Genomic DNA, 21,065 nt, shown 5'->3' with positions numbered 1-21,065 from the left:
AACAGATAGAAGAAGTCAGTGAAATTCCTAGACATTCTATCCTGAGAGGCAATACAGTGAGGCAGGAAAAAGATAATAAACGTATGGTCTTTGTCTCACAATTCAACCCACTTAGCAAAAATATTAACAGCATTATTAGAAAACACTGGTCTGTTATTAAAGATCTTAACCCTCAAATTAAAGAATTCGAATTACCACCTATGCCAGCGTATAGAAGGTGCAAAAACCTAAGGGATAAACTAGTAAGAGCAGATTTAGGCTCTGGGAAGAAACAGACACAAACATATATATCTAAACCTAAATTCGGCTGTTTCCCATGCTTAGGGTGTTGTAATTGCAATAATGTAATTAGAGGTGACTGTTTCCTACATCCCCTAACCGGTAAGAAATACAAAATCCCTGGTTACTTTACATGTAACTCAGAGTATGTGATTTATTTAATCAAATGTCCATGCTCAAAGATTTATATAGGTGAGTCTACACGTCGGATAAGGGATAGGATTGTTGAACACAAATCCAATATAAGATGTGGGAATAGGGACGCTCCAGTCTCTAACCATTTCTTACAGGCAGGCCACACTATCTCCCAACTGAGATTCCAGGTTATAGAGCAGATTAAGAGGCCTAGGAGAGGTGGGGACAGACAATCTATTCTTAAAAGCAGAGAGACATTCTGGATCTATACATTACAAACACTTGCCCCTCTAGGAATGAATAAGGAAATAGATTGGCAAGTAACACTGTGAATATATTACATATCTGGATATATTGTTATAAGTGTGGTATCTATGTACATATTTTGCTTTTGTAATATTTGCTTTTTGAAAAGTCAGAATATTTTAAATTGATATTTGTATAATATATATGTATTTACATCTTGTCTTATAGGTCACTATAGAAGCTTAAAATGAAGTACCTTTATCCACTAGAGGGAGCTTGAGAACCTTACTTTGTTTGATGTATGAAAGTGTTAACTATATGGGTCCACACCCACACAGGTATCTGTGACCCCTCCCCATATAGCTATTTAAGTAGTGTGTTTAGTTACTTTTGTATACAACATGATTAAGGTCAGTTGATGACCGAAACGTCGTTGTTTTTCTGTATGTTTCATCATTAAAAGCAGTTAAAAGTTCATAAAGTGTGGTGCTGCTGCTCTTTTCTACAATTTGTCTACTTTGAGGGTTAGTGCAGAAACCCCTGTAGCGTGCACCCGAAATTGGATGGTGAGTGCTGGGCCCATCTCTATCTTTCTATTAAAATGCTAAGAACAGTACTACTTAACACAACCTAGTTACCATGGGTCCCAGACCGCATGTCTTGTTATTATATTTTGTAAGGGTAATCATGAAGGCCATATAGACCTCCCCCGATAGGGTGAGTAACAGGTATTAAATTGCTAAGAACAGTACTACTTAACACAACCTTACCATGGGTCACAGAGCATATGTCTTATTATTATATTTTGTTAGGGTAATCATGAAGGCCATATAGACAGCCCCTGATAGGGTGAGTAACAGGTATTAAAATGCTAAGAACAGTACTACTTAACACAAACTTACCATGGGTCCCAGAGCATATGTCTTATTATTATATTTTGTTAGGGTAATCATGCAGGCCATATAGACCTCCCCCGATAGGGGGAGTTACAGAGATTAAAGTGCTAAGAATAGTACTACTTAAAACACAACCTAGTTACCATGGGTCCCAGACCGCATGTCTTATTATTATATTTTGTCAGGGTAATCAGGCAGGCCATATAGACCTCCCCCGATAGGGGGGGTAACAGGGATTAAAGTGCTAAGAAAAGTACTAATTAACACAAGCTAGTTACCATGGGTCCCACACCGCGTGTCTTGTTGTTATACTTTGTCAGGGTAATCATGCATGCCATATAGACCTCCCCCGATAGGGGGAGTTACAGGGATTAAAGTGCTAAGAATAGTACTACTTAACACAACCTAGTTACCATGGGTCCCAGACCGCATGTTTAATTATTATACTTTGTCAGGGTAGTTATATATCTAACAAATCTATCTATTTCTCTTCTATCGATTCTATCTAACTATCAATCTATATATATCTGTCTATCCTATCTATCTTCTGTCCAGACTGTTTTGAGACAGCCACTTGTGTTTTGAACAAATTTGAAGTAGGAGGACAGACCAATCACAGGGATTAAACTGGGAAGAATAGTAATACTTAAGAAAACCTAGTTATACCAGAACCACCATGGGTCCCAGACCGCATGTTTTGTTATTATAGTTTGTCAGGGTAATCATGCAGGCCATATAGACCTCCCCCGATAGGGGGAGTAACAGGGATTAAAGTGCTTAGAAAAGTACTACTTAACACAACCTAGTTACCATGGGTCCCAGACTGCGTGTCTTGTTGTTATACTTTGTCATGCTAATAATGCAGGCCATATAGACCTCCCCCGATAGGAGGAGTTACAGGGATGAAAGTACTAAGAATAGTACTACTTTACACAACCTAGTTACCATGGGTCCCAGACCGCATGTTTAATTATTATACTTTGTCAGGGTAGTTATATATTTAACAAATCTATCTATTTCTCTTCTATCGATTCTATCTAACTATCAATCTATGTATATCTATCTATCCTATCTATCTATCTTCTGTCCAGACTGTTTTGAGACAGCCACTTGTGTTTTGGACAAATTTGAAGTAGGAGGACAGACCAATCACAGGGATTAAACTGCGAAGAATAGTAATACTTAAGAAAACCTAGTTATACCAGTACCACCATGGGTCCAAGACCGCATGTTTTGTTGTTATACTTTGCCAGGGTAATCATGCAGGCCATATAGACCTCCCTTGATAGGGGAAGTAACAGGGATTAAAGTGCAAAGAATAGTACAATTTAACACAACCTAGTTAACATTAACAGTGGTTCCCAGACTGCATGTCTTGTTATTAGATTTTGCCAGGATAATCAGCCAGGCCATATAGACCGCCCCCGATAGGGGGAGTAACAGGGATTAAAGTGGTAAGAATAGTAAAAATGAACACAACCTAGTTAACAGTGGTTCCCAGACCACATGTCTTGTTGTTATATTTTGCCAGGATAATCAGGCACGCCATATAGACCTCCCCCGATAGGGGGAGTAGCAGGGATTAAAGTGCTAAGAATAGTACTACTTAACAAAACCTAGTTAACAAGGGTCCATGACAGCATTTTTGTTATTATACTTTGTCAGGGTAATCATGCAGGCCATATACAGGGAGTGCAGAATTATTAGGCAAGTTGTATTTTTGAGGATTATTTTTATTATTGAACAACAACCATGTTCTCAATGAACCCAAAAAAACTCATTAATATCAAAGCTGAATAGTTTTGGAAGTAGTTTTTAGTTTGTTTTTAGTTATAGCTATTTTAGGGGGATATCTGTGTGTGCAGGTGACTATTACTGTGCATAATTATTAGGCAACTTAACAAAAAACAAATATATACCCATTTCAATTATTTATTTTTACCAGTGAAACCAATATAACATCTCAACATTCACAAATATACATTTCTGACATTCAAAAACAAAACAAAAACAAATCAGTGACCAATTTAGCCACCTTTCTTTGCAAGGACACTCAAAAGCCTGCCATCCATGGATTCTGTCAGTGTTTTGATCTGTTCACCATCAACATTGCGTGCAGCAGCAACCACAGCCTCCCAGACACTGTTCAGAGAGGTGTACTGTTTTCCCTCCTTGTAAATCTCACATTTGATGATGGACCACAGGTTCTCAATGGGGTTCAGATCAGGTGAACAAGGAGGCCATGTCATTAGATTTTCTTCTTTTATACCCTTTCTTGCCAGCCACGCTGTGGAGTACTTGGACGTGTGTGATGGAGCATTGTCCTGCATGAAAATCATGTTTTTCTTGAAGGATGCAGACTTCTTCCTGTACTACTGCTTGAAGAAGGTGTCTTCCAGAAACTGGCAGTAGGACTGGGAGTTGAGCTTGACTCCATCCTCAAACCGAAAAGGCCCCACAAGCTCATCTTTGATGATACCAGCCCAAACCAGTACTCCACCTCCACCTTGCTGGCGTCTGAGTCGAGCTGGAGCTCTCTGCCCTTTACCAATCCAGCCACGGGCCCATCCATCTGGCCCATCAAGACTCACTCTCATTTCATCAGTCCATAAAACCTTAGAAAAAATCAGTCTTGAGATATTTCTTGGCCCAGTCTTGATGTTTCAGCTTGTGTGTCTTGTTCAGTGGTGGTCGTCTTTCAGCCTTTCTTACCTTGGCCATGTCTCTGAGTATTGCACACCTTGTGCTTTTGGGCACTCCAGTAATGTTGCAGCTCTGAAATATGGCCAAACTGGTGGCAAGTGGCATCTTGGCAGCTGCACGCTTGACTTTTCTCAGTTCATGGGCAGTTATTTTGCGCCTTGGTTTTTCCACACGCTTCTTGCAACCCTGTTGACTATTTTGAATGAAACGCTTGATTGTTTGATGATCACGCTTCAGAAGCTTTGCAATTTTAAGAGTGCTGCATCCCTCTGCAAGATATCTCACTATTTTTGACTTTTCTGAGCCTGTCAATTCCTTCTTTTGACCCATTTTGCCAAAGGAAAGGAAGTTGCCTAATAATTATGCACACCTGATATAGGGTGTTGATGTCATTAGACCACACCCCTTCTCATTACAGAGATGCACATCACCTAATATGCTTAATTGGTAGTAGGCTTTCGAGCCTATACAGCTTGGAGTAAGACAACATGCATAAAGAGGATGATGTGGTCAAAATACTCATTTGCCTAATAATTCTGCACTCCCTGTAGACATCCCTTGATAGGGGAGTAACAGGGATTACAGTTCTAAGAATAGTACTACTTAACACAACCTAGTTACCATGGGTCCCAGACAAGATGTTTTGTTGTTATACTTTGTCAGGGTAATCATGCAGGCCATATAGAACTCCACCGAAAGGGGGAGTAAGAGGGATTAAAGTGCTAAGAAAAGTTTTACTTAACACAACCTAGTTACCATGGGTCCCAGACTGCGTGTCTTGTTGTTATACTTTGTCATGCTAATAATGCAGGCCATATAGACCTCCCCCAATAGGAGGAGTTACAGGGATGAAAGTGCTAAGAATAGTACTACTTTACACAACCTAGTTACCATGGGTCCCAGACCGCATGTTTAATTATTATACTTTGTCAGGGTAGTTATATATTTAACAAATCTATCTATTTCTCTTCTATCGATTCTATCTAACTATCAATCTATGTATATCTATCTATCCTATCTATCTATCTTCTGTCCAGACTGTTTTGAGACAGCCACTTGTGTTTTGGACAAATTTGAAGTAGGAGGACAGACCAATCACAGGGATTAAACTGCGAAGAATAGTAATACTTAAGAAAACCTAGTTATACCAGTACCACCATGGGTCCAAGACCGCATGTTTTGTTGTTATTCTTTGCCAGGGTAATCATGCAGGCCATATAGACCTCCCTTGATAGGGGAAGTAACAGGGATTAAAGTGCAAAGAATAGTACAATTTAACACAACCTAGTTAACATTAACAGTGGTTCCCAGACTGCATGTCTTGTTATTAGATTTTGCCAGGATAATCAGCCAGGCCATATAGACCGCCCCCGATAGGGGGAGTAACAGGGATTAAAGTGGTAAGAATAGTAAAAATGAACACAACCTAGTTAACAGTGGTTCCCAGACCACATGTCTTGTTGTTATATTTTGCCAGGATAATCAGGCACGCCATATAGACCTCCCCCGATAGGGGGAGTAGCAGGGATTAAAGTGCTAAGAATAGTACTACTTAACAAAACCTAGTTAACAAGGGTCCATGACGGCATTTTTGTTATTATACTTTGTCAGGGTAATCATGCAGGCCATATACAGGGAGTGCAGAATTATTAGGCAAGTTGTATTTTTGAGGATTATTTTTATTATTGAACAACAACCATGTTCTCAATGAACCCAAAAAAACTCATTAATATCAAAGCTGAATAGTTTTGGAAGTAGTTTTTAGTTTGTTTTTAGTTATAGCTATTTTAGGGGGATATCTGTGTGTGCAGGTGACTATTACTGTGCATAATTATTAGGCAACTTAACAAAAAACAAATATATACCCATTTCAATTATTTATTTTTACCAGTGAAACCAATATAACATCTCAACATTCACAAATATACATTTCTGACATTCAAAAACAAAACAAAAACAAATCAGTGACCAATTTAGCCACCTTTCTTTGCAAGGACACTCAAAAGCCTGCCATCCATGGATTCTGTCAGTGTTTTGATCTGTTCACCATCAACATTGCGTGCAGCAGCAACCACAGCCTCCCAGACACTGTTCAGAGAGGTGTACTGTTTTCCCTCCTTGTAAATCTCACATTTGATGATGGACCACAGGTTCTCAATGGGGTTCAGATCAGGTGAACAAGGAGGCCATGTCATTAGATTTTCTTCTTTTATACCCTTTCTTGCCAGCCACGCTGTGGAGTACTTGGACGTGTGTGATGGAGCATTGTCCTGCATGAAAATCATGTTTTTCTTGAAGGATGCAGACTTCTTCCAGTCCTACTGCTTGAAGAAGGTGTCTTCCAGAAACTGGCAGTAGGACTGGGAGTTGAGCTTGACTCCATCCTCAAACCGAAAAGGCCCCACAAGCTCATCTTTGATGATACCAGCCCAAACCAGTACTCCACCTCCACCTTGCTGGCGTCTGAGTCGAGCTGGAGCTCTCTGCCCTTTACCAATCCAGCCACGGGCCCATCCATCTGGCCCATCAAGACTCACTCTCATTTCATCAGTCCATAAAACCTTAGAAAAAATCAGTCTTGAGATATTTCTTGGCCCAGTCTTGACGTTTCAGCTTGTGTGTCTTGTTCAGTGGTGGTCGTCTTTCAGCCTTTCTTACCTTGGCCATGTCTCTGAGTATTGCACACCTTGTGCTTTTGGGCACTCCAGTAATGTTGCAGCTCTGAAATATGGCCAAACTGGTGGCAAGTGGCATCTTGGCAGCTGCACGCTTGACTTTTCTCAGTTCATGGGCAGTTATTTTGCGCCTTGGTTTTTCCACACGCTTCTTGCAACCCTGTTGACTATTTTGAATGAAACGCTTGATTGTTTGATGATCACGCTTCAGAAGCTTTGCAATTTTAAGAGTGCTGCATCCCTCTGCAAGATATCTCACTATTTTTGACTTTTCTGAGCCTGTCAATTCCTTCTTTTGACCCATTTTGCCAAAGGAAAGGAAGTTGCCTAATAATTATGCACACCTGATATAGGGTGTTGATGTCATTAGACCACACCCCTTCTCATTACAGAGATGCACATCACCTAATATGCTTAATTGGTAGTAGGCTTTCGAGCCTATACAGCTTGGAGTAAGACAACATGCATAAAGAGGATGATGTGGTCAAAATACTCATTTGCCTAATAATTCTGCACTCCCTGTAGACATCCCTTGATAGGGGAGTAACAGGGATTACAGTTCTAAGAATAGTACTACTTAACACAACCTAGTTACCATGGGTCCCAGACAAGATGTTTTGTTGTTATACTTTGTCAGGGTAATCATGCAGGCCATATAGAACTCCACCGAAAGGGGGAGTAAGAGGGATTAAAGTGCTAAGAAAAGTTTTACTTAACACAACCTAGTTACCATGGGTCCCAGACTGCGTGTCTTGTTGTTATACTTTGTCATGCTAATAATGCAGGCCATATAGACCTCCCCCAATAGGAGGAGTTACAGGGATGAAAGTGCTAAGAATAGTACTACTTTACACAACCTAGTTACCATGGGTCCCAGACCGCATGTTTAATTATTATACTTTGTCAGGGTAGTTATATATTTAACAAATCTATCTATTTCTCTTCTATCGATTCTATCTAACTATCAATCTATGTATATCTATCTATCCTATCTATCTATCTTCTGTCCAGACTGTTTTGAGACAGCCACTTGTGTTTTGGACAAATTTGAAGTAGGAGGACAGACCAATCACAGGGATTAAACTGCGAAGAATAGTAATACTTAAGAAAACCTAGTTAAACCAATATAACATCTCAACATTCACAAATATACATTTCTGACATTCAAAAACAAAACAAAAACAAATCAGTGACCAATTTAGCCACCTTTCTTTGCAAGGACACTCAAAAGCCTGCCATCCATGGATTCTGTCAGTGTTTTGATCTGTTCACCATCAACATTGCGTGCAGCAGCAACCACAGCCTCCCAGACACTGTTCAGAGAGGTGTACTGTTTTCCCTCCTTGTAAATCTCACATTTGATGATGGACCACAGGTTCTCAATGGGGTTCAGATCAGGTGAACAAGGAGGCCATGTCATTAGATTTTCTTCTTTTATACCCTTTCTTGCCAGCCACGCTGTGGAGTACTTGGACGTGTGTGATGGAGCATTGTCCTGCATGAAAATCATGTTTTTCTTGAAGGATGCAGACTTCTTCCTGTACTACTGCTTGAAGAAGGTGTCTTCCAGAAACTGGCAGTAGGACTGGGAGTTGAGCTTGACTCCATCCTCAAACCGAAAAGGCCCCACAAGCTCATCTTTGATGATACCAGCCCAAACCAGTACTCCACCTCCACCTTGCTGGCGTCTGAGTCGAGCTGGAGCTCTCTGCCCTTTACCAATCCAGCCACGGGCCCATCCATCTGGCCCATCAAGACTCACTCTCATTTCATCAGTCCATAAAACCTTAGAAAAAATCAGTCTTGAGATATTTCTTGGCCCAGTCTTGATGTTTCAGCTTGTGTGTCTTGTTCAGTGGTGGTCGTCTTTCAGCCTTTCTTACCTTGGCCATGTCTCTGAGTATTGCACACCTTGTGCTTTTGGGCACTCCAGTAATGTTGCAGCTCTGAAATATGGCCAAACTGGTGGCAAGTGGCATCTTGGCAGCTGCACGCTTGACTTTTCTCAGTTCATGGGCAGTTATTTTGCGCCTTGGTTTTTCCACACGCTTCTTGCAACCCTGTTGACTATTTTGAATGAAACGCTTGATTGTTTGATGATCACGCTTCAGAAGCTTTGCAATTTTAAGAGTGCTGCATCCCTCTGCAAGATATCTCACTATTTTTGACTTTTCTGAGCCTGTCAATTCCTTCTTTTGACCCATTTTGCCAAAGGAAAGGAAGTTGCCTAATAATTATGCACACCTGATATAGGGTGTTGATGTCATTAGACCACACCCCTTCTCATTACAGAGATGCACATCACCTAATATGCTTAATTGGTAGTAGGCTTTCGAGCCTATACAGCTTGGAGTAAGACAACATGCATAAAGAGGATGATGTGGTCAAAATACTCATTTGCCTAATAATTCTGCACTCCCTGTAGACATCCCTTGATAGGGGAGTAACAGGGATTACAGTTCTAAGAATAGTACTACTTAACACAACCTAGTTACCATGGGTCCCAGACAAGATGTTTTGTTGTTATACTTTGTCAGGGTAATCATGCAGGCCATATAGAACTCCACCGAAAGGGGGAGTAAGAGGGATTAAAGTGCTAAGAAAAGTTTTACTTAACACAACCTAGTTACCATGGGTCCCAGACTGCGTGTCTTGTTGTTATACTTTGTCATGCTAATAATGCAGGCCATATAGACCTCCCCCAATAGGAGGAGTTACAGGGATGAAAGTGCTAAGAATAGTACTACTTTACACAACCTAGTTACCATGGGTCCCAGACCGCATGTATAATTATTATACTTTGTCAGGGTAGTTATATATTTAACAAATCTATCTATTTCTCTTCTATCGATTCTATCTAACTATCAATCTATGTATATCTATCTATCCTATCTATCTATCTTCTGTCCAGACTGTTTTGAGACAGCCACTTGAGTTTTGGACAAATTTGAAGTAGGAGGACAGACCAATCACAGGGATTAAACTGCGAAGAATAGTAATACTTAAGAAAACCTAGTTATACCAGTACCACCATGGGTCCAAGACCGCATGTTTTGTTGTTATTCTTTGCCAGGGTAATCATGCAGGCCATATAGACCTCCCTTGATAGGGGAAGTAACAGGGATTAAAGTGCAAAGAATAGTACAATTTAACACAACCTAGTTAACATTAACAGTGGTTCCCAGACTGCATGTCTTGTTATTAGATTTTGCCAGGATAATCAGCCAGGCCATATAGACCGCCCCCGATAGGGGGAGTAACAGGGATTAAAGTGGTAAGAATAGTAAAAATGAACACAACCTAGTTAACAGTGGTTCCCAGACCACATGTCTTGTTGTTATATTTTGCCAGGATAATCAGGCACGCCATATAGACCTCCCCCGATAGGGGGAGTAGCAGGGATTAAAGTGCTAAGAATAGTACTACTTAACAAAACCTAGTTAACAAGGGTCCATGACGGCATTTTTGTTATTATACTTTGTCAGGGTAATCATGCAGGCCATATACAGGGAGTGCAGAATTATTAGGCAAGTTGTATTTTTGAGGATTATTTTTATTATTGAACAACAACCATGTTCTCAATGAACCCAAAAAAACTCATTAATATCAAAGCTGAATAGTTTTGGAAGTAGTTTTTAGTTTGTTTTTAGTTATAGCTATTTTAGGGGGATATCTGTGTGTGCAGGTGACTATTACTGTGCATAATTATTAGGCAACTTAACAAAAAACAAATATATACCCATTTCAATTATTTATTTTTACCAGTGAAACCAATATAACATCTCAACATTCACAAATATACATTTCTGACATTCAAAAACAAAACAAAAACAAATCAGTGACCAATTTAGCCACCTTTCTTTGCAAGGACACTCAAAAGCCTGCCATCCATGGATTCTGTCAGTGTTTTGATCTGTTCACCATCAACATTGCGTGCAGCAGCAACCACAGCCTCCCAGACACTGTTCAGAGAGGTGTACTGTTTTCCCTCCTTGTAAATCTCACATTTGATGATGGACCACAGGTTCTCAATGGGGTTCAGATCAGGTGAACAAGGAGGCCATGTCATTAGATTTTCTTCTTTTATACCCTTTCTTGCCAGCCACGCTGTGGAGTACTTGGACGTGTGTGATGGAGCATTGTCCTGCATGAAAATCATGTTTTTCTTGAAGGATGCAGACTTCTTCCTGTACTACTGCTTGAAGAAGGTGTCTTCCAGAAACTGGCAGTAGGACTGGGAGTTGAGCTTGACTCCATCCTCAAACCGAAAAGGCCCCACAAGCTCATCTTTGATGATACCAGCCCAAACCAGTACTCCACCTCCACCTTGCTGGCGTCTGAGTCGAGCTGGAGCTCTCTGCCCTTTACCAATCCAGCCACGGGCCCATCCATCTGGCCCATCAAGACTCACTCTCATTTCATCAGTCCATAAAACCTTAGAAAAAATCAGTCTTGAGATATTTCTTGGCCCAGTCTTGATGTTTCAGCTTGTGTGTCTTGTTCAGTGGTGGTCGTCTTTCAGCCTTTCTTACCTTGGCCATGTCTCTGAGTATTGCACACCTTGTGCTTTTGGGCACTCCAGTAATGTTGCAGCTCTGAAATATGGCCAAACTGGTGGCAAGTGGCATCTTGGCAGCTGCACGCTTGACTTTTCTCAGTTCATGGGCAGTTATTTTGCGCCTTGGTTTTTCCACACGCTTCTTGCAACCCTGTTGACTATTTTGAATGAAACGCTTGATTGTTTGATGATCACGCTTCAGAAGCTTTGCAATTTTAAGAGTGCTGCATCCCTCTGCAAGATATCTCACTATTTTTGACTTTTCTGAGCCTGTCAATTCCTTCTTTTGACCCATTTTGCCAAAGGAAAGGAAGTTGCCTAATAATTATGCACACCTGATATAGGGTGTTGATGTCATTAGACCACACCCCTTCTCATTACAGAGATGCACATCACCTAATATGCTTAATTGGTAGTAGGCTTTCGAGCCTATACAGCTTGGAGTAAGACAACATGCATAAAGAGGATGATGTGGTCAAAATACTCATTTGCCTAATAATTCTGCACTCCCTGTAGACATCCCTTGATAGGGGAGTAACAGGGATTACAGTTCTAAGAATAGTACTACTTAACACAACCTAGTTACCATGGGTCCCAGACAAGATGTTTTGTTGTTATACTTTGTCAGGGTAATCATGCAGGCCATATAGAACTCCACCGAAAGGGGGAGTAAGAGGGATTAAAGTGCTAAGAAAAGTTTTACTTAACACAACCTAGTTACCATGGGTCCCAGACTGCGTGTCTTGTTGTTATACTTTGTCATGCTAATAATGCAGGCCATATAGACCTCCCCCAATAGGAGGAGTTACAGGGATGAAAGTGCTAAGAATAGTACTACTTTACACAACCTAGTTACCATGGGTCCCAGACCGCATGTTTAATTATTATACTTTGTCAGGGTAGTTATATATTTAACAAATCTATCTATTTCTCTTCTATCGATTCTATCTAACTATCAATCTATGTATATCTATCTATCCTATCTATCTATCTTCTGTCCAGACTGTTTTGAGACAGCCACTTGTGTTTTGGACAAATTTGAAGTAGGAGGACAGACCAATCACAGGGATTAAACTGCGAAGAATAGTAATACTTAAGAAAACCTAGTTATACCAGTACCACCATGGGTCCAAGACCGCATGTTTTGTTGTTATTCTTTGCCAGGGTAATCATGCAGGCCATATAGACCTCCCTTGATAGGGGAAGTAACAGGGATTAAAGTGCAAAGAATAGTACAATTTAACACAACCTAGTTAACATTAACAGTGGTTCCCAGACTGCATGTCTTGTTATTAGATTTTGCCAGGATAATCAGCCAGGCCATATAGACCGCCCCCGATAGGGGGAGTAACAGGGATTAAAGTGGTAAGAATAGTAAAAATGAACACAACCTAGTTAACAGTGGTTCCCAGACCACATGTCTTGTTGTTATATTTTGCCAGGATAATCAGGCACGCCATATAGACCTCCCCCGATAGGGGGAGTAGCAGGGATTAAAGTGCTAAGAATAGTACTATTTAACAAAACCTAGTTAACAAGGGTCCATGACGGCATTTTTGTTATTATACTTTGTCAGGGTAATCATGCAGGCCATATACAGGGAGTGCAGAATTATTAGGCAAGTTGTATTTTTGAGGATTATTTTTATTATTGAACAACAACCATGTTCTCAATGAACCCAAAAAAACTCATTAATATCAAAGCTGAATAGTTTTGGAAGTAGTTTTTAGTTTGTTTTTAGTTATAGCTATTTTAGGGGGATATCTGTGTGTGCAGGTGACTATTACTGTGCATAATTATTAGGCAACTTAACAAAAAACAAATATATACCCATTTCAATTATTTATTTTTACCAGTGAAACCAATATAACATCTCAACATTCACAAATATACATTTCTGACATTCAAAAACAAAACAAAAACAAATCAGTGACCAATTTAGCCACCTTTCTTTGCAAGGACACTCAAAAGCCTGCCATCCATGGATTCTGTCAGTGTTTTGATCTGTTCACCATCAACATTGCGTGCAGCAGCAACCACAGCCTCCCAGACACTGTTCAGAGAGGTGTACTGTTTTCCCTTCTTGTAAATCTCACATTTGATGATGGACCACAGGTTCTCAATGGGGTTCAGATCAGGTGAACAAGGAGGCCATGTCATTAGATTTTCTTCTTTTATACCCTTTCTTGCCAGCCACGCTGTGGAGTACTTGGACGTGTGTGATGGAGCATTGTCCTGCATGAAAATCATGTTTTTCTTGAAGGATGCAGACTTCTTCCTGTACTACTGCTTGAAGAAGGTGTCTTCCAGAAACTGGCAGTAGGACTGGGAGTTGAGCTTGACTCCATCCTCAAACCGAAAAGGCCCCACAAGCTCATCTTTGATGATACCAGCCCAAACCAGTACTCCACCTCCACCTTGCTGGCATCTGAGTCGAGCTGGAGCTCTCTGCCCTTTACCAATCCAGCCACGGGCCCATCCATCTGGCCCATCAAGACTCACTCTCATTTCATCAGTCCATAAAACCTTAGAAAAAATCAGTCTTGAGATATTTCTTGGCCCAGTCTTGATGTTTCAGCTTGTGTGTCTTGTTCAGTGGTGGTCGTCTTTCAGCCTTTCTTACCTTGGCCATGTCTCTGAGTATTGCACACCTTGTGCTTTTGGGCACTCCAGTAATGTTGCAGCTCTGAAATATGGCCAAACTGGTGGCAAGTGGCATCTTGGCAGCTGCACGCTTGACTTTTCTCAGTTCATGGGCAGTTATTTTGCGCCTTGGTTTTTCCACACGCTTCTTGCAACCCTGTTGACTATTTTGAATGAAACGCTTGATTGTTTGATGATCATGCTTCAGAAGCTTTGCAATTTTAAGAGTGCTGCATCCCTCTGCAAGATATCTCACTATTTTTGACTTTTCTGAGCCTGTCAATTCCTTCTTTTGACCCATTTTGCCAAAGGAAAGGAAGTTGCCTAATAATTATGCACACCTGATATAGGGTGTTGATGTCATTAGACCACACCCCTTCTCATTACAGAGATGCACATCACCTAATATGCTTAATTGGTAGTAGGCTTTCGAGCCTATACAGCTTGGAGTAAGACAACATGCATAAAGAGGATGATGTGGTCAAAATACTCATTTGCCTAATAATTCTGCACTCCCTGTAGACATCCCTTGATAGGGGAGTAACAGGGATTACAGTTCTAAGAATAGTACTACTTAACACAACCTAGTTACCATGGGTCCCAGACAAGATGTTTTGTTGTTATACTTTGTCAGGGTAATCATGCAGGCCATATAGAACTCCACCGAAAGGGGGAGTAAGAGGGATTAAAGTGCTAAGAAAAGTTTTACTTAACACAACCTAGTTACCATGGGTCCCAGACCGCATGTTTAATTATTATACTTTGTCAGGGTAGTTATATATTTAACAAATCTATCTATTTCTCTTCTATCGATTCTATCTAATTATCAATCTATGTATATCTATCTATCCTATATATCTATCTTCTGTCCAGACTGTTTTGAGACAGCCACTTGTGTTTTGGACAAATTTGAAGTAGGAGGACAGACCAATCACAGGGATTAAACTGCGAAGAATAGTAATACTTAAGAAAACCTAGTTATACCAGTACCACGATGGGTCCCAGACCGCATGTTTTGTTGTTATACTTTGTCAGGGTAATCATGCAGGCCATATAGACCTCCCTTGATAGGGGAAGTAACAGGGATTAAAGTGCAAAGAATAGTACAACTTAACACAACCTAGTTAACATTAACAGTGGTTCCCAGACTGCATGTCTTGTTATTAGATTTTGCCAGGATAATCAGCCAGGCTATATAGACCGCCCCCGATAGGGGGAGTAACAGGGATTAAAGTGGTAAGAATAGTAATAATGAACTACTTAACACAACCTAGTTACCATTGGTCCCAGACCAGATGTTTTGTTGTTATACTTTGTCAGGGTAATCATGCAGGCCATATAGAACTCCACCGAAAGGGGGAGTAAGAGGGATTAAAGTGCTAAGAAAAGTTTTACTTAACACAACCTAATTACCATGGGTCCCAGACTGCGTGTCTTGTTGTTATACTTTGTCATGCTAATAATGCAGGCCATATAGACCTCCCCCGATAGGAGGAGTTACAGGGATGAAAGTGCTAAGAATAGTACTACTTTACACAACCTAGTTACCATGGGTCCCAGACCGCATGTTTAATTATTATACTTTGTCAGGGTAGTTATATATTTAACAAATCTATCTATTTCTCTTCTATCGATTCTATCTAACTATCAATCTATGTATATCTATCTATCCTATCTATCTATCTTCTGTCCAGACTGTTTTGAGACAGCCACTTGTGTTTTGGACAAATTTGAAGTAGGAGGACAGACCAATCACAGGGATTAAACTGCGAAGAATAGTAATACTTAAGAAAACCTAGTTATACCAGTACCACCATGGGTCCCAGACCGCATGTTTTGTTGTTATACTTTGCCAGGGTAATCATGCAGGCCATATAGACCTCCCTTGATAGGGGGAGTAACAGGGATTAAAGTGCAAAGAATAGTACAACTTAACACAACCTAGTTAACATTAACAGTGGTTCCCAGACTGCATGTCTTGTTATTAGATTTTGCCAGGATAATCAGCCAGGCCATATAGACCGCCCCCGATAGGGGGAGTAACAGGGATTAAAGTGGTAAGAATAGTAAAAATGAACACAACCTAGTTAACAGTGGTTCCCAGACCACATGTCTTGTTGTTATATTTTGCCAGGATAATCAGGCACGCCATATAGACCTCCCCCGATAGGGGGAGTAGCAGGGATTAAAGTGCTAAGAATAGTACTACTTAACAAAACCTAGTTAACAAGGGTCCATGACAGCATTTTTGTTATTATACTTTGTCAGGGTAATCATGCAGGCCATATACAGGGAGTGCAGAATTATTAGGCAAGTTGTATTTTTGAGGATTAATTTTATTATTGAACAACAACCATGTTCTCAATGAACCCAAAAAAACTCATTAATATCAAAGCTGAATAGTTTTGGAAGTAGTTTTTAGTTTGTTTTTAGTTATAGCTATTTTAGGGGGATATCTGTGTGTGCAGGTGACTATTACTGTGCATAATTATTAGGCAACTTAACAAAAAACAAATATATACCCATTTCAATTATTTATTTTTACCAGTGAAACCAATATAACATCTCAACATTCACAAATATACATTTCTGACATTCAAAAACAAAACAAAAACAAATCAGTGACCAATTTAGCCACCTTTCTTTGCAAGGACACTCAAAAGCCTGCCATCCATGGATTCTGTCAGTGTTTTGATCTGTTCACCATCAACATTGCGTGCAGCAGCAACCACAGCCTCCCAGACACTGTTCAGAGAGGTGTACTGTTTTCCCTCCTTGTAAATCTCACATTTGATGATGGACCACAGGTTCTCAATGGGGTTCAGATCAGGTGAACAAGGAGGCCATGTCATTAGATTTTCTTCTTTTATACCCTTTCTTGCCAGCCACGCTGTGGAGTACTTGGACGTGTGTGATGGAGCATTGTCCTGCATGAAAATCATGTTTTTCTTGAAGGATGCAGACTTCTTCCTGTACTACTGCTTGAAGAAGGTGTCTTCCAGAAACTGGCAGTAGGACTGGGAGTTGAGCTTGACTCCATCCTCAAACCGAAAAGGCCCCACAAGCTCATCTTTGATGATACCAGCCCAAACCAGTACTCCACCTCCACCTTGCTGGCGTCTGAGTCGAGCTGGAGCTCTCTGCCCTTTACCAATCCAGCCACGGGCCCATCCATCTGGCCCATCAAGACTCACTCTCATTTCATCAGTCCATAAAACCTTAGAAAAAATCAGTCTTGAGATATTTCTTGGCCCAGTCTTGATGTTTCAGCTTGTGTGTCTTGTTCAGTGGTGGTCGTCTTTCAGCCTTTCTTACCTTGGCCATGTCTCTGAGTATTGCACACCTTGTGCTTTTGGGCACTCCAGTAATGTTGCAGCTCTGAAATATGGCCAAACTGGTGGCAAGTGGCATCTTGGCAGCTGCACGCTTGACTTTTCTCAGTTCATGGGCAGTTATTTTGCGCCTTGGTTTTTCCACACGCTTCTTGCGACCCTGTTGACTATTTTGAATGAAACGCTTGATTGTTTGATGATCACGCTTCAGAAGCTTTGCAATTTTAAGAGTGCTGCATCCCTCTGCAAGATATCTCACTATTTTTGACTTTTCTGAGCCTGTCAATTCCTTCTTTTGACCCATTTTGCCAAAGGAAAGGAAGTTGCCTAATAATTATGCACACCTGATATAGGGTGTTGATGTCATTAGACCACACCCCTTCTCATTACAGAGATGCACATCACCTAATATGCTTAATTGGTAGTAGGCTTTCGAGCCTATACAGCTTGGAGTGAGACAACATGCATAAAGAGGATGATGTGGTCAAAATACTAATTTGCCTAATAATTCTGCACTCCCTGTAGACATCCCTTGATAGGGGAGTAACAGGGATTACAGTTCTAAGAATAGTACTACTTAACACAACCTAGTTACCATGGGTCCCAGACCAGATGTTTTGTTGTTATACTTTGTCAGGGTAATCATGCAGGCCATATAGAACTCCACCGAAAGGGGGAGTAAGAGGGATTAAAGTGCTAAGAAAAGTTTTACTTAACACAACCTAGTTACCATGGGTCCCAGACCGCATGTTTAATTATTATACTTTGTCAGGGTAGTTATATATTTAACAAATCTATCTATTTCTCTTCTATCGATTCTATCTAACTATCAATCTATGTATATCTATCTATCCTATCTATCTATCTTCTGTCCAGACTGTTTTGAGACAGCCACTTGTGTTTTGGACAAATTTGAAGTAGGAGGACAGACCAATCACAGGGATTAAACTGCGAAGAATAGTAATACTTAAGAAAACCTAGTTATACTAGTACCACCATGGGTCCCAGACCGCATGTTTTGTTGTTATACTTTGCCAGGGTAATCATGCAGGCCATATAGACCTCCCTTGATAGGGGGAGTAACAGGGATTAAAGTGCAAAGAATAGTACAACTTAACACAACCTAGTTAACATTAACAGTGGTTCCCAGACTGCATGTCTTGTTATTAGATTTTGCCAGGATAATCAGCCAGGCCATATAGACCGCCCCCGATAGGGGGAATAACAGGGATTAAAGTGGTAAGAATAGTAAAAATGAACACAACCTAGTTAACAGTGGTTCCCAGACCACATGTCTTGTTGTTATATTTTGCCAGGATAATCAGGCACGCCATATAGACCTCCCCCGATAGGGGGAGTAGCAGGGATTAAAGTGCTAAGAATAGTACTACTTAACAAAACCTAGTTAACAAGGGTCCATGACGGCATTTTTGTTATTATACTTTGTCAGGGTAATCATGCAGGCCATATAGACCTCCCTTGATAGGGGGAGTAACAGGGATTACAGTTCTAAGAATAGTACTACTTAACACAACCTAGTTACCATGGGTCCCAGACCAGATGTTTTGTTGTTATACTTTGTCAGGTTAATCATGCAGGCCATATAGAACTCCACCGAAAGGGGGAGTAAGAGGGATTAAAGTGCTAAGAAAAGTTTTACTTAACACAACCTAGTTACCATGGGTCCCAGACCGCATGTTTAATTATTATACTTTGTCAGGGTAGTTATATATTTAACAAATCTATCTATTTCTCTTCTATCGATTCTATCTAACTATCAATCTATGTATATCTATCTATCCTATCTATCTATCTTCTGTCCAGACTGTTTTGAGACAGCCACTTGTGTTTTGGACAAATTTGAAGTAGGAGGACAGACCAATCACAGGGATTAAACTGCGAAGAATAGTAATACTTAAGAAAACCTAGTTATACCAGTACCACCATGGGTCCCAGACCGCATGTTTTGTTGTTATACTTTGTCAGGGTAATCATGCAGGCCATATAGACCTCCCTTGATAGGGGAAGTAACAGGGATTAAAGTGCAAAGAATAGTACAACTTAACACAACCTAGTTAACATTAACAGTGGTTCCCAGACTGCATGTCTTGTTATTAGATTTTGCCAGGATAATCAGCCAGGCCATATAGACCACCCCCGATAGGGGGAGTAACAGGGATTAAAGTGGTAAGAATAGTAATAATGAACTACGTAACACAACCTAGTTACCATTGGTCCCAGACCAGATGTTTTGTTGTTATACTTTGTCAGGGTAATCATGCAGGCCATATAGAACTCCACCGAAAGGGGGAGTAAGAGGGATTAAAGTGCTAAGAAAAGTTTTACTTAACACAACCTAATTACCATGGGTCCCAGACTGCGTGTCTTGTTGTTATACTTTGTCATGCTAATAATGCAGGCCATATAGACCTCCCCCGATAGGAGGAGTTACAGGGATGAAAGTGCTAAGAATAGTACAACTTAACACAACCTAGTTAACATTAACAGTGGTTCCCAGACTGCATGTCTTGTTATTAGATTTTGCCAGGATAATCAGCCAGGCCATATAGACCGACCCCCCGATAGGGGGAGTAACAGGGATTAAAGTGGTAAGAATAGTAAAAATGAACACAACCTAGTTAACAGTGGTTCCCAGACCACATGTCTTGTTGTTATATTTTTCCAGGATAATCAGGCACGCCATATAGACCTCCCCCGATAGGGGGAGTAGCAGGGATTAAAGTGCTAAGAATAGTACTACTTAACAAAACCTAGTTAACAAGGGTCCATGACGGAATTTTTGTTATTATACTTTGTCAGGGTAATCATGCAGGCCATATAGACCTCCCTTGATAGGGGGAGTAACAGGGATTAAAGTGGTAAGAATAGTAAAAATGAACTACTTAACACAACCTAGTTACCATGGGTCCCAGACCAGATGTTTTGTTGTTATACTTTGTCAGGGTAATCATGCAGGCCATATAGAACTCCACCGAAAGGGGGAGTAAGAGGGATTAAAGTGCTAAGAAAAGTTTTACTTAACACAACCTAATTACCATGGGTCCCAGACTGCGTGTCTTGTTGTTATACTTTGTCATGCTAATAATGCAGGCCATATAGACCTCCCCCGATAGGAGGAGTTACAGGGATGAAAGTGCTAAGAATAGTACTACTTTTCACAACCTAGTTACCATGGGTCCCAGACCGCATGTTTAATTATTATACTTTGTCAGGGTAGTTATATATTTAACAAATCTATCTATTTCTCTTCTATCGATTCTATCTAACTATCAATCTATGTATATCTATCTATCCTATCTATCTATCTTCTGTCCAGACTGTTTTGAGACAGCCACTTGTGTTTTGGACAAATTTGAAGTAGGAGGACAGACCAATCACAGGGATTAAACTGCGAAGAATAGTAATACTTAAGAAAACCTAGTTATACCAGTACCACCATGGGTCCCAGACCGCATGTTTTGTTATTATACTTTGCCAGGGTAATAATGCAGGCCATATAGACCTCCCTTGATAGGGGAAGTAACAGGGATTAAAGTGCAAAGAATAGTACAACTTAACACAACCTAGTTAACATTAA

The 21,065-nt window shown here is 40.5% G+C and overlaps 1 long non-coding RNA gene across 1 annotated transcript in view; it reads left to right on the top strand.

Annotated features, from left to right (window-relative positions):
- Positions 1-887: 887 nt before the first annotated feature.
- Positions 888-21,065, top strand: part of LOC128639249 (uncharacterized) — a 127,008-nt gene continuing 106,830 nt past the window's right edge. The window contains exon 1 of the long non-coding RNA XR_008399150.1: positions 888-998. This is a non-coding gene — a long non-coding RNA (uncharacterized LOC128639249). The remainder of the gene's footprint in view (positions 999-21,065) is intronic.

Source organism: Bombina bombina, chromosome 8, assembly GCF_027579735.1.
Source record: "Bombina bombina isolate aBomBom1 chromosome 8, aBomBom1.pri, whole genome shotgun sequence".
In the NCBI taxonomy this organism is placed as follows: domain Eukaryota; kingdom Metazoa; phylum Chordata; class Amphibia; order Anura; family Bombinatoridae; genus Bombina; species Bombina bombina.
The sequence above is the reverse complement of the archived record's forward strand: the minus strand, read 5'-3'. Positions and strand labels throughout refer to the sequence as shown.